The sequence below is a fragment of the Carassius carassius genome, chromosome 17 (genome assembly GCF_963082965.1).
Source record: "Carassius carassius chromosome 17, fCarCar2.1, whole genome shotgun sequence".
In the NCBI taxonomy this organism is placed as follows: domain Eukaryota; kingdom Metazoa; phylum Chordata; class Actinopteri; order Cypriniformes; family Cyprinidae; genus Carassius; species Carassius carassius.
The window spans coordinates 22,718,130-22,733,270 of NC_081771.1; the positions used below are offsets into that span (position 1 = coordinate 22,718,130).

The 15,141-nt window shown below is 40.4% G+C and overlaps 1 pseudogene; it reads right to left on the minus strand.

Moving 5' to 3' along the window:
* Nucleotides 1-961: 961 nt before the first annotated feature.
* Nucleotides 962-10,616, minus strand: LOC132091061 (zinc finger protein ZXDC-like; annotated as a pseudogene).
* Between the last annotated feature and the right edge of the window lie 4,525 nt (nucleotides 10,617-15,141).

Here is a 15,141-nt window from a genome sequence, read left to right on the forward strand (position 1 = left end):
ACAAACACATTTCATGAGAAATTTACGTGCATGTTATAATCAGCCCAGAAGTTATGTGTGAATTGAACGTGTTTCTACTTCCAAATGCAAATGACTTGTTACATTTACAGTATGAAAGAGTTAACTTTACAGCATCAATTCTTGTAGGATAAAACGTAATTCCACTTTCGAAATTTGTTTTTTTCTCCTGCCATTAGCTGAAGCTGTGTGTAAACAAGCTGGTGCTGCTGAGTGTGAGCTGCTCTGTCTCTCAAGCAGCCTCAGAGGTAGTTTAGCAACAACGCTTAGCTGCCCGCCTTGCGCCTGCCTATAAATCATCTTAATCTGCAGCACAATCGACCCCCCCCCCCCCCATCATCTCACCTGCAGCAGCTGAATCTGTACAAATTTTGCGCCTGCCACCAGATCCCGGATAGGTAGCTCACTATTTCCTGTAGCAGCTCCTTCTTCAAAATGAGCACCAGAATTAGTTGGTGGAGCAGAGCTGGTGCCCTTTAATCCCTTAGTCTTTCTTTGGCCAGTCTCAGAGGAACATATTGAAGAGAATGGACCTTTCGGTTTTCTCCTCTTGGCGAGCTGAATGGCCCTGTAGTCTGTGCGTGCTGATCCACTGCTCTCCTAATGGATTACCAAAAGAATGCATTATGCATTTAGACTTCTTGGTTACCTTGTGGTAAAATGACTGAAGAATGAACATTTAACCAAATTAAAAATAATATAATTAATGGGACAGTTTACCCAAAAATGAGGGCGAGTAATTACAGAATTGTCATTTTTGGGTGAACTAACCATTCTATTTTCAGAAAGTTTAAGATCAACTCTTTAATACAAACCATAGCCGGGCACGTGACTGAGGGCAACTCTGTTATATTCTGTCCACTGTAGGATACACTGTGGCTGGAGAACACAAACTGACACATCCCCTTACTGCCATCTGACTGAGCCATGACCTCCACCCTGCTTAACAAGGGTCTGACGGCTGTTTCACTGCCTGGCAAGTCAGCCTTTGCCTGCAGAGAGAGTAATTCCGGTACAGGGGTCACCCCCAGAGCCATGGAGGAAAGCGAGGTGGGGAGAGAAGGAACAAAAGAGGAACTGAGTGCTGGAGGAAGAGCCGATGTCAGTGAGGAAAGAGACTGAGTGAGCGATGAAGAAAGAGTTTGCGTGAGAGTAGATGGTGATTCTACAGTCAAGGGATTGCAGGAATTCAGAGTGTGGAGTTGTTCTGAAGATGCAGTACTTTGAATAGTTAGAGCAGTCAGAATTCTCAGCTCTTCTGGGTTGACTGTTTTCACATCATCCAAATGCAATCTGGCATGGGGCAACCCCCCTCCACCTCCTCCAGTAGCCAATCCAGTGTCTAATACATGTACGCCCATATCTTGTCCAGATGCTGAAATGAGAGGATCCAGAGTTTTTGCCCCATTATGGGCTGAGCTGACTGATGCTGGATCTATTGTGAGGATTCCAGTGTTAACCAGAGGCATGTCCAATGTGAAGGATCCTGTCCCAATACTGCCTTCACTGCCAACAGCGGTGGTGCCAGGATATGCAGGGATGCTGGAGAAGAGAGAAGACAAGTCCAGACTGCTGAGTTCAGCTCCTGCAGGTCCTGGTGGGGCACTGACAGCCTGTGAAGTGCTTGTCAGCTCACTGCTGGGGGTGAGAGTGGTTGTGTCATCCAACTGACCTAACACATCTGCAGAAAGAAGAACAGAACATAATCAGAATGACAGGCCCCATAGCAAGTGTGCTGATAGATACATATATTAGGGGTGTAACGGGTGAATTTTCTGGCATGCATGTGTACCGAACAAATCATTAAAAAAAAATTCTGGAAATTCTGACAATAAATGCCATTTTGGTGTTCCTTGAGGTGTGACAGATCGCTGTATAAGCGCCTTAGTTCTTACGGCAGCACGAACATCTGTTCATTTTTACTTCGTTTTAATGCGAAATAAACATGAATTAGCATCTCATGCCTCATGTAATCGCAAAATCATTGTTTCACTCAAGGAAAGATGTTAACAAAATATCACATAGCATTTAATTTACCTCAGGCAACTCAACAGTGTCATAGTTCATTAGTTCACCAGAGAACTGGAGTCTAAATAAAAGCATTTGGCAAAATATAAAACTGTATACTCATTTTACTTTAACTTACTTATACACATACTGTATATTAAATAAATGAAACGAGTTATGACTGCGTAAATTATTATATTTCAACAAACAAATAAATTGTATAATTTAGAAGTTCATTTAAAAACATGGAGTGCAATTTACATGTTTACATGTTTTTTTTTATTTGAGTGTTGGATTATTATAGTATAAAATATATATTAATTAAATAAGTTTGGGCTCATTAATTGTAACCTTATAGTAAGGTAAAACAATCCCTATTGTTGAGAGCAGAAGCTGAGGTAAAATTTTATAATTTAGATTTGAAGAAAAATTATAATTTAACTTAGAGAAATTTGTTCAGTAAAACAGTTTAAATTAAAAAAAGAAAACACTGTTCAGTATTTTTTCCTCCTGCTGTACTGAAACCATATACCAAACCGTGATGTCAGAACTGAGGTTCAGTACGTACAGAACGGTTATGTTTATAAATACTAACTTCCCCAAAACTAAAAGACATCATAGCCTGATTTTCTTCTACAAAAACACACAAAAAAGGTTCTGCAATACCCATTCTGCTCATTACTATACAATAAGTGTGCAGTAATGTTTGCGTTGTCATGTAAATGAGCAGCATGTCTAATCTTATGTTCCATAGAAAAATGTGTTTTGAAGGAAAAGAGAGTAAGGGGGTTTAATGTTTTTTTTTTTATGTTTATTTATTTATTTCAACAGGGACAATGTGCAAAAAAAAACATTAATTAAAGATGCTTTGCACCAGATTTAGCTCAAGCTAGTTTCCATCTGCAGTCCCCGAGCAGGTGAATTACAATACAAAATATACAATATAAAATGTAATTAGTCACTCAAATACAACTATTAATTCATTCATTCTCCATTACACCCATCAGTCAGTAAATCATACCAAAATTACTACAATAAAACTTAACTAAAAATCATATTTACATACACCGTTATCTATGCTGACACGACTGGTTTTCCAATAGCACTTTCCTAGTATTGCGAGAAAAATCTTTCAGGTCTAAGGTAAGTTTCAGACTCTGTGGGAGTTTGTTCCATTCTTTGATGCCTTTAAATGAGAAGGCTGTGCAAAGGCCGAGCCACGTTTAGGCAGTCTACAATCATTGCAACTTGTGGACCTGGAGCTCCTAGTCATCTGTTCAGAACAGAGCTGGACAAATGTTTTCAGGGGAGGAGGCGCAATATTATTTACAATTTTAAAAACTAATGGCACATTGGCATACACAATTATATTATCAAAGTTTAACATGCTGTATTTTCCAAGAATCAGACAGTGATGATATCTCAGTGGCTTTTTGTCTAAAACTTTAACAGCTTGATTATATAAAGATTTTAAAGGTTTTATTGCTGTTTCACTCGTCTGTGACCAACAAGAAATACAGTAATTGATATGAGGAATTATCATTGCCTCCAAGTAAATTTTTGAAGCATCATGAGTCAATGTATTCCTAATATGTCTAAAAACAGACAAACTGTATTTTAGTGTGCTGCAATTTTTCTTAACATGTTTTTTGAAAGTGAAGCAGTGCTTTAAGTGGGCCGGTACGCAAGGGTACTCAGTACCACCACTTCCAAATATAGCTCTTGAGCGTACCGCCACCTCTCCGTGCGGCCAGAACGTGCTTTTAGCGTATTTAGCTTACCGGTACGCTCATTTGGACATCTGTTTTAATGGAGGTTTTAATCTTTTGCCTGCGCTGCCGCTTTTCAGTGCGCCCTTCACAATGTAAGAGTCCTAATTCATCCCACCGAGAGCAGAGACTACATAACCCATACACCCTTGAGTTTAACAAGTGAATAGCGCATGCGTCACTTTTTCACTTTTGTCGCTGTCAGTCAACGTGGCAGGCGGAGAGGGTGTGTGTTACACGCATACCCTGCTCTATAAATATTCAAATACAGTGTACAACACTTAATTTGCTCTCCTGGCTTCAGAATCTGAGTACTATAACATCACGATCAGAATCAGATGACTCACTGACTGACACCCCACCAAGCCTGAATAATATTGCTGCAGGTCAGACGCAAGCTAATGAAGTAATGCAGTAGCTCTTTCAGGTAGGGTGACCAGACGTCCCGAAAAATTCGGGACAGTCCCGAAATCTAAACTGTTGTCCCGAATCCCGAATCTGGCCCTAATTGTCCCGAAAATTATACTAAAGCAAAATCTTGAGTAGTTATTGTCTGATAAACATTAAAAACTGTCTGCGGAGGTTGAGTCGTCCTGCAATCAGCCCCCACTGGCTGCTCATTGGCTGCAGCATCTTTTTTCTAAGTTAAAAAAAAATACCGTAGGCGGCTAGGCACGAATTAAGATATTCATTTATCTAATTAACAGAGGTGGAAAGAGTACAAAAATATTCTACTCAAGTAAAAGTACCATTACATTAATGAAATTTTACTTAAGTACAAGTAAAAGTACCAGTCTAAAAATCTACTCAAGTAAAAGTAAAAAGTAGCTCATTTAAAATTTACTCAGAGTAAAAATTACTTAGTTACATTTTAACAGTGGGAGGGAGTCAAAAATGGGACAGGCCAAGGGTGTCAAACTCAGTTCCTGGAGGGCCACAGTCCTGCACAGTTTAGATTTAACCCTAATTAAACACACCTGATCCAGCTAATCTAATCATTTAGGTTTATTTGAAAACTACATGATATGTGTGCTGGAGCAGGGTTAAAACTAAACTCTGCAGGGCTACGACCCTCCAGGAACTGAGTTTGACACCCCTGGGATAGGTCTATTAATCTCAAACTAGTGGTTTTTAATTAAAGGAATCAGTTATTTAGAATAATAAAACATTTGGGCTGTTACCAGGCAAACCAGTATCAACAAACTCATCTTTTAATGCAGAGGAAATGCAGAAGATTCATTGGAAGTGGCATTTAGATGTATTACACTGTTTAGTGCAGGACAAGAATGCATTTAACCTGCAGTTACAAATGCATGAATAATATTTTGATATACAAGACATAAAATGTTGAATACTCATTTGAAATTATAAGAAATTAATTATTTAAAAAAATCAAAAGATACTTTAAATGTGATATTAAAATGGCCAGTATGTGTCAGCAAGTCACTGTTAATAAGTGAGTCATTGCGATTGAACCGAATCATTTAAACGGTTGATTCATTCAGGAACGAAACACTGTCACGTTGCTCAGAGACGCAAAACTGTGCTTTGGTGGCTGTGTTTGGAATTATTTTCGGTTGTAGAAATAGAGCTAAAAAAAGGCAATATGGTGTCTAAAACGCAAGTCTCTTAATTAACTTGTTTACTGAACTGTTATATATATATGTATGTATGTATGTATATATTCATGATGATTTTTGGAGGAAAAGACTGCATTCTTTGTGTGATTTTGATTTAATGTATGAAATTATATAAATATGTGAATTTTCTACCCCTATATCTTCAATTTTGTGATCATTCTAAATGCATTTTAGGAGACTGAATCACACAGTGAAAGAACGCACTATAAGCGCGCACATCATTAAAACAAAAAAACATGATATTATCGCAGATGATATATATAGCAAACTCCTCGCCACTGTCTTTTTGGCTAATTTGTGCAAAACCTCTTGCTAAAATGTCAAAGCTTCATTTTAACCACCAATGCAACGATGCAATTATTTAGCTTACCTCTACATTCTTGCGAAGGGTTGATGTCTTGTCGAGATTTTATAAGCTGCTAGTTTGGTCTTCCTAGGCAAGTACAGCTTACACTGCATAATAGAGCATACACATGGCCAGGGGTTCACTTCATTTCCTTCGAGTTCAACTTCAGAATATGACGGGGTTTCGTTTTCTGCGGTGTCTGCACCACTAACGCCTGTTTTGACCGTCTGCATCTTTCTTGTGATTTTAGCGCCAGTTTGCCCTCCTGCCCATTATTTACTGACGTAGTTTCCAGGGAGCGATTTTTTTTTTTTTTTACTCAGTAATTAATGTGTTTTAAAATGTAGCGAAGTACAATACTTTAAACAAAATATACTTAAGTAAAAGTAAAATTACAGATTTAAAAAATTACTTTAAAAAGTATTAGTACACAAAAAAGCTACTCAATTACAGTAACGCGAGTAAATGTAATTCGTTACTTTCCACCTCTGCTAATTAATCTATATGCAGAAAGACAATATGACCTTTTTGTCCCCTTTGTGTTTTAAAGCTTGATGAAGAGAGCGCAAGTTCAGCTGCAGCTGCGAGGAGGACAGTGATGCACGCGTACAGGAGTGATTGACAGTTCGCGGCACTGTGTACAAAAAATAAGTTTAAGCTCATTAGAGTTAGCATTACAGAAAGGTCTGATTTACGCACTGTTACAACAGTCATTGTTTTTCTTTTTACAATGACATTTGAGTTCATGATTTTAATGTTGTTGTTTCTTGTGGCAGACTAAAGAGTAATGACAGACGGTTGATCTTTGAATAAAAATGTGTTTAGTTAAGGTTTGAAATTCATTATCTTTTATTATAGGCTACGAAATCTAATATCATAAGCCCCTGATCCCATCACCCAAGACCCCCAGCCACATCAAAAAAAAAAAACATATATATATATATATATATAGGCTATAATAGAGTACTGGCACCTCTTTTGGGCCACTTAAAGCACTGAAGTGAAGGTTGAATCCAAAACAAGGCCTAGATATTTAAATTCCTTCACTACTTTTATTTGACTCTGATTTGCATAAAAGCATGGAAAGGAGGACTTTAGCCGTTGTGTTTTGGTAAAATTCATTGCTACTGTTTTATTTACATTCAGTGTGAGCGAGGCTGAGAAAAGCCAATTTAAGATGTTTCCCACAACATTGGTTAGTTTATTAGCTACACTGGTCGCATCGCTTCCATGCACGTAAACTACAGTATCGTCCACGTACATCTGCATGTCCACCTTACTGCACACTGAAGGAAGATCATTTATGTAAAGCGCGAACAGCAATGGCCCAAGAACACAGCCTAGTGAGATATGATTCTACCCACTGTAGTTCACTTAGTGATAAATTATAGTTGCTAAGCTTCCTCAGTAGCACAGAGTGGTTGACCGTGTCAAACGCCTTGCTTAGATCCAAAAACATGGCGCCCACGACCCCGCCCTTTTCCAGCTTTGCCTTCACCACCTCAATAAAGTAACAACATACAGTTTCGGTGGAATGGTGTTTTCTATATCCAAATTGCATGGGATGTACCATATTATTTTTGTTTCACAATGTCCTAAAGCCTAATGTCTTGTTACGTAATATACATCTCGGAAGTTGTGTATATAGGAGTACCTGGGCTGAGGTTGTGGTGTTTAAGCATGTGTGTCTTGAGACTGCTGCGTGATGAGAAGTGTTTGGTGCAACCGGCAACAGGACAGCGACTCCTTAGACTGACTCCATCCTGCATGTGCTTCTTAGATTGAATGTAGAGACTACTCCAAGCTGAAAACTTTGCATTACAACCTGAATATTTACACACAAAATGAAAATTACAAAATTAAATCTAAAACAGCACTGTGATAAGTAAATTTACGGTAGTGACCAAAAATTCAACATCCATAACTCAAATACACTGTACAATAAAAACACGATTTTTAGCTGATTAAATACAGCTAAACTGACCTGTTGCTGTAGGGTTGGGTATCAAAAAGCGGTTCCATTTTAGGACCGGTTACAAATTTCCAAGAACCGATATTCAATAAGACATATGCAGGTTGAGGTACATGTTCCTGGTTTGTGTCCGCTCCGTGTATTTCCACTGTAGAAAAGGTTGTTCCAGGCCGAAACTGACGGCAGTTGAGAAAGAAAACATACATGTAAAGTATTTTTAGATCTGCGTGCATTGTGTTGAAGAGACAACAGCCTAATAAGCCCACTTAATCAAATAACAAAAAATCATTCACTGATCTTGACTGAATATATTTAATAACTTAGATTATTTTATATTATATTTATAAAAAGAAAACTATGCAATGTTTTTAAACATTTTATTACAGTTTCTGTACCAGAAATTTTGTTAAGATGTATTTATTTATGATATTGCCAATTGATTTGTTTTTTTCCTATCTTATTACTGACTGTTTACTTGTCTTTAACACTTTTAAATTATTTAAAATTTATATTAATTTAGATGTTTTTGCTTCGGTATTTTTTTAAAAGCATAAGCAAAATTCCTCTTGCAGTGAGTGATCTGTAGGCTGCTGATTTTTGCTCATGTTATTCAGCTGCGACAGAATGCTCTGTAAAAAGACAGAATAAATGTTTGACTTATTTTTTTTTTATATATTGGAATTTTTATCTTATTGGAATCAAAACAAGGAATCAGTAAAAATCGAAATCGATAAGCAGAATCGAAATCGATAAAATTCAAACAATACCCAACCCTAGCGTTAAGTTTCACCAGCACCAAAAAAATATGCGCCGTTTACATGCTTGCTTATGCATGTAGTGTGCAACTGGCATAAGCCCAGATATTTTTGGTTGACATGCGTAGATATTAATTAAAAAAATTAAAATGTGGCTAAACTAACAATGGCCCATGCCACTGAACACCATCAGATTCAGAGGCATTGAAGATGCAATTGAAACTCTAAAGAAAGTGTTTTCAATTTTTGGGCTTTGATTCTTTATTCTCATCAATATGATTATCTCTATTATTTTATTAACAAGAATATACTAGTTCTTGAACATCTTAAATAATTACCTTCTACATGACATTCAAATGGCTTGGTACCCAGGTATGTGATACTGTGCCACTTCAGGTGCTCGGCCCGTGTAAAGGATTTCCCACAGCCTTCCTCTGGACATGCAAACCGTCTGTCATCATCGTGCTTCCTGTGAATAAAGATCAACATCTAATGAATCACTTTCAGCGGCATGCTGAAAAATATGTACTTTATTTTGAAATTAAGTTATATGTTTAGGCTTTTTTGCCTTTATTTTGTGAGAACAGCAGATTGAGAGGATATACAGTGAACATGTGCATGCATGTATGGGTATATGAGGGTCAAACTTATGCTCCTCACCGTCTGTGCCTGAGCAATTTAGACATGCTTGTAAAAGTCCAACCACAGGACTCAGAATCACAAACAAATGGTCTTTCACCTGTGAAGGAAAAGTGAGAGTGGGATGTTAGAAAACTAAAAATATTACTTTAATCCAAGTATATGCTTATTTGTTCACGAGTGTGACTGCGGAGATGTATTTTGAGTCGACAAGCTTTGTCACATCGCTTGTCACAGCCAGGATAGGTACAAGTGAATTGAGTCATTTCTCTGAAGTGTGTCCTGTTGTGGGAAAACAGGGCACTGAAAGTGATGAAAGTCTTCTCACATCCTGAGGAAACAGTTGGTATTGTTGGTATTACTACCTGTAATATTGCTTATTGTCACCTTTGGCCTAGAAATTGGTTAAGATATCAATTCAACTCACCTGGGAACTCACACTTATGTGGTCTCTCTGGTTCAAAGTGTGTTCTCTGATGATTAGCGAGTCTTGTGGCAGTGCGAAACCTCTCACTGCATACTTCACAGATAAATGCATTTTCCTGATCATGTGCTTTAACATGAGCTTTTAGATTGTAAACTGTGGTGAAGCGACGACCACAATTTTTTCCATTCACATTTATAAGGCTTTGTCATGAGATTGCAGGTGGCGTTTCAGCTTGTATGATGTCGTGAAGGACCAATCACATCCCTCCACTGTGCACTTGAAGGGACGCTGGTCCTCTGTGTGCAGAACCAAGTGGATTTTGAGATTTTGCCTGGTATCAAAGGTGCTGGAACAGCCCGGCTGGGGACATCTATACTTTACTACAGAACCTTTTTTGGTCAAACCTAACACAGTTAAAAAGTTTATTGGCTGTAGTTCTTTAAAACTAATTGCTTTGCTTTTTGAATTTTGGCAAATACTACTATCATCTTCTATAGCACAAATGCTTCCTTCTTCTTGCTTAATTCTTGCTAGCAAGAGTCCAGAGTAACACCCATTTCTGATAGAGAACAGTCATCAGCTAGAGTCAACCGTGAATCACTGCTGGCGAATCTGGCTTTACGCTCATCTTGTAGACTTGAGTTAACATTGCTAATTTTCCCAATAGACTTACTACCCCCATCATAATTGAACAGCAAAAGATCTTCATTGTCTTTCATTCCCAAATGTTCTTTTAAGCTTATTATGACATGCTCCTTGTAAGCGTAGCCCTCTGGTGGGGTGGCTAGGGTCAAGATTCCATTTTCAATAGTTACAATAATACTCTGATTGTTAATCATGATGGTCCCAGAGAACGTTTCATGCACAGGTATTTGAGTCCCTTCAAGACCAAAGTCCCCAGTACTGCTGGACTCTTGATTTGCATAATCCACGATATTCATTTCAGGTGCAACCCTGTTCTCTGGAACAAACGCAGGTATATTATTTTTTGTGACACACTGCATCAGTTCTGTTGAATGTTCAACTACACTATTGCTGAGCATATCTACAGTAGAGACCTTTGGCGTTTGACTGACCCCAGCAGAGCCTTCTGACAATACTGGATCTCTATTCTCAGCCAAAAGACAGATCTCATGTCTAACATTTTGGTATGTTGTCTCAGATCTGAAATTTAAATTACTGTGGCCTGACAAATGTCCCGATTTGGATGTTCTGTTTAAGTTTTCATCTGAATATACTGGGAAACTGATAGTCTTTGACATGGGCGGTGATGATGCTGATCCATTTTCTTCAGCTTTATGTTGAAAGCTCATTTGTCGTTCCCTACTGTCATCTTTTTTTGTGCACTATGTTAAAAACCACGTATAGTTCCTCTGGGCCCTTGTTTGACGAGGAGTTGCTGAGAATCCACTCTGTCGTGAGTCTTTGTTCACAGCTCTCGGTGTCCAGAAGAGGAAGCGCCATTTGCAGATCGTTGTCATCATGTTCAATTGCCCTCTCAAACTCGGAAGGCAGCAAGTCAAATTCATTAAACACCTTTTGTTTGGACGCATTCACGTCACCAAGTTCGGCATCTGCTGACTGAACATCATATTTCTTACCATGGTTGTTTTGAAGAAACAGAGAGGTACCGCTGCCATTTCCAGCAACTTGAAGCGATGAGGATCTGGCCCGGTTGTTGTTGTTGGTACTGAGTGTTTTTGGTGTCAGTAAGCCACTGGATTTCCATCTTGGTGTCCCTGTAGCAGCGGCTCATGAAAGCTCCGCCCTTCACATATGACAGCCCGATTCCTATAGGCCGGTATAGATATTGCGTCATACCAAGTGTTGCCAACTTTAGCGACTTATTATATTTGTCGCTAGATTAGCGACTTTCTTTTCCAAAAAAAAGCGACTTCTTTGACAAATCTTAGCGAATCTCTTTTTGGAACATCTCTCTCTCTCTCTCTCTCTGGAAACTTTATTTGCTTGTGTTGATTAGGTGTTCTCAAATAACTGTTTATTTTTGGTTTTAAAACAAAAAGAGCAATAATAAGCAAGCAACAATAACAGCAAGAATAAGGCATGACTTTTTAGCTATCTATGAAGAAGGTGGAACATTTTGAGGACATTTGGAGTGAAGAAAATTTGTGTTGGGTTGATGATGTGTTGTCTTTTTCTTAGATTATGGGATTATGTAATGAGGTGTTTTGTTATGCTTTCATTTAATTAGTTTATTATTGCATCGCAGACAGAAGCCGGCCTTATCCTCGCCGCTTCAGCCGTCGTTCCTGCTGCGCTATCTGGCACCTATATCCTTTCACACTTTTGCTTGTGTATGTGTGTGTGTGTGTTTGCCCCGCGACACACTCCTTCTGAAAGAGCCGAAGCATTGTTATAAAATGCCTAGTTTTTCTAAGCGCGGCTCGTGCAGAGCCTCCCTCAGTGACAGGGACTGCCACATCCTGTGTGTTTCCTGCCTGGGAAGAAATCATGCTGACCACCCGCTTTCCAAGGGCGGCTGCCCGGAATGCGACGCCATGCCTATGTCGACCCTTCGGGCTCGTCTAGCCTCTTTTGACTTGGACCCCACCCCTCCTCTTCTCTCTTCTGGGCCGCGCCTTAAAAAGCACTGTTCACAGAGAATGCCGCCAGACATTCCTGAGAAGGCTCGCATGCCGGGTAACTCCCCGTGTGCATCGCTCTCTGTGTCCCCACCTTCGGGCCAGCCCCCCGCCGTGCATCTCGAGTCTGTCGGGGACAACGCAGAAGAGGACAGCTGCTCTCTTCTAGTTTCTGAGAGCGAAGGTTGGTCGGGCTCTTTCCCGGACCCTTCCACACAAGTCGAGCAGTGTGCGGTCAAGCTTTGACGCGGAGCTCCTCCGCCTTCTCACCCAGGCCATCGAAGACCTCTGCCTCGATTGGTCTCTGCCTGAGGAACCCGCGCCCAGCAGGCTGGATGGCTGTTTCCTGCCCGGGCGATGCTCAACACCTCATGCTAAGCCTGCTTCCTTCCTGCCAGAACTCCACGAGGAGCTGACTAAAAGCTGGAAGGTGCCATTTTCTGCTAGGCTGCGACTACTGTCTCTTCGACACTCTCTCTCGTTGACGGGGCGAAGGACAAAGGCTACCTCTCCATTCCTGCCATAGAGGAGCCGGTTGCAACATACCTGTGCCCGCCTTCCACTGGATGGTGCTCTAAGCCATCGCTGCCTACATAAGCCTGCAGGACAACTTCGGCTTTGATTGGTCGCGCTTACAATGCTGCCGGCACCCGCGGCCTGACCTATGGGTCCTGCACGTCTGGGCCATCAACGGGTACCTGCGGACCTCCCAGAGGGAGTGTCGAACACTATTACACAGGCGAGAACGCCTTCTACTAGAAGGCTTTACGCCTCAAAGTGGTCAGTGTTTTCTGGTTGGTGCTCGGGTCAGAACATAGACCCAGAACGCTGTAGTGTTGTGGAGATCCTCTCCTTCCTTCAGGAGCTGTTGGAAAAGGGCAGATCCCCACCACGTTCAAAGTGTACGTGGCTGCCATAGCAGCGTTTTGTCGAAACTATGCTTGGCCAGTCACTGGGAAGGAACGATCTCATCATTAGTTTCCTGAGAGGTGCTAGGAGATTAAACCCTCCCTTGCCCCCTCTGGTTCCGATCTGGGATCTCTCCATGGTCCTGGACGCTATGTAGGGCATCCTTTTCGAACCGCTGCAGTCTGTGGATCTGCGGTATCTTTCATTTAAGACCGCATTCCTTGTGGCTCTCGCCTCAGTCAAGTGAGTAGGTGACCTGCATGCGCTCTCTGTTAGTGCTGCGTTTATCCAGTTTGGACCTAATGACTCTAAAGTCATTCTCAAAACGAGACACAGTTATGTCCCCAAAGTAACTTCCACTCCGTTCAGGGCACAAGTCATTTCACTGTCAGCTCTTCCAAGATCTGATAGCAAGGACGTTGTGAACCTCCTCTGCCAGGTCAGTATGCTGAGGATATATGTTGAACGATCTGCTGTTTTCAGACAGTCAGACCAGCTCTTTGTTTCTTTTGGTGGCCGTTCTAAGGGGCTAGCCACTTCGAAACAGAGCCTTTCCAGATGGATAGTTGATGCTATCGCTCTGGCTTATGAGTATAAGGGCTTTTGCTGCCCGCTGGGCATCAGAGCTCATACCCCAAGAGGCATGTACTCCTCATGGGCATGGTCAAGTGGTGTTTTACTCCAGGACATTTGTATGGCGGCAGGCTGGGCCTCCCCATCTACATTCATTAGGTTCTAAAACCTGGAAGTTCCTGCCTTGCAGGCTAAGCTGTTGTCAGTCTAGGTGTATATCCACTGATTTGTCGGACTCTGTGTCATGCAAACAGTGTTTTATGAGTGTGCTGATAGCACGGAGCTAAGCCTAACAGATCTGACTGTCATACTGTGATAAGCACATTTGTCCTTAGATGGTCATATTATATTCTCGGACCCACGTTGTTGGTCTGGATTTACCCACGATTTTGTATACCTTGGGAACATGCCCTGGGGAATATATGTGTGGATGTTAATACGCACGCACAGCGTTTTACATTGGGTTCACCGTAGCATAAGCTAGCTTACGCATCACGAAAGGACTCTCGTAAGAGAATGCTCTCGGTTACTAACGTAACCTCGGTTCTCTCTAGATGAGAGAATGAGTGTTGCATAACCCTGCCGTGCTAGTGCCACGTTCTGTTTTTCGCTTCATCAATGAAAAACCGTAACGTAACCTATCTGGACTCATCTTATATGGACATAAGCCACGCCCATTTTGGTGGGGCGTGATGTGCATGGGTGCTCTCATTGGTGCCTACGTCACGAGCAGTCCGATAGGTTACAGCAGTTGCTGCAGAGCGACCAATAGGCACGCAAGCTGTGTCGCCTAGGCCTTTATTAATTTATAAATTAATGCAAAATTAAGGATAATTTTTTGGCTTCAGTATTCTCGAGAAAAAGGGATTTTCCTCTCATCTAGAGAGAACCGAGGTTATGTTAGTAACCAAGAGCGTTATGTAGTCTTAAACGGCCACATTTAAGTCACTATTTCATATTTATCCAGTAGACTGACAACAGAAACAGTAAATTATATAATTGATTTTTTTTTGAGAATTTACCTAATTTCAAATACAGTATTTGAGCACACAAAGGTAAACAAATATAAAATGCAATATGGCGCGATTACATCATAAATATGCCAATTAGCGCATGAAGTCATCGAGCGACATTAGCAATAGCAACTTTTCAAAATGACTTTAGCTACTTTCCATTGAAAGATGTTGGCAACACTGATTTCAAGAAATAAAAAATTATCTCATTGGCATTAACTGAAAACTGCATTATGTGTTAGTGTGTTTTGACCAAGATGAAAAAACAGGATGTGTCAGTACATACTTAACATATTTTGCAAAACCTTAAAGGTTTAGTTCACCCAAAAATGGAAATTAAGCTGTTTTATTCACCCATGTGGCATCCTAGGTGTATATGACTTTCTTCTTTCAGACGAATCCAGAGTTATATTAAAATTGTCTTTGATCTTTCAAGCTGTTTAATCCCACTCAGTGAGTGTTCCATATAT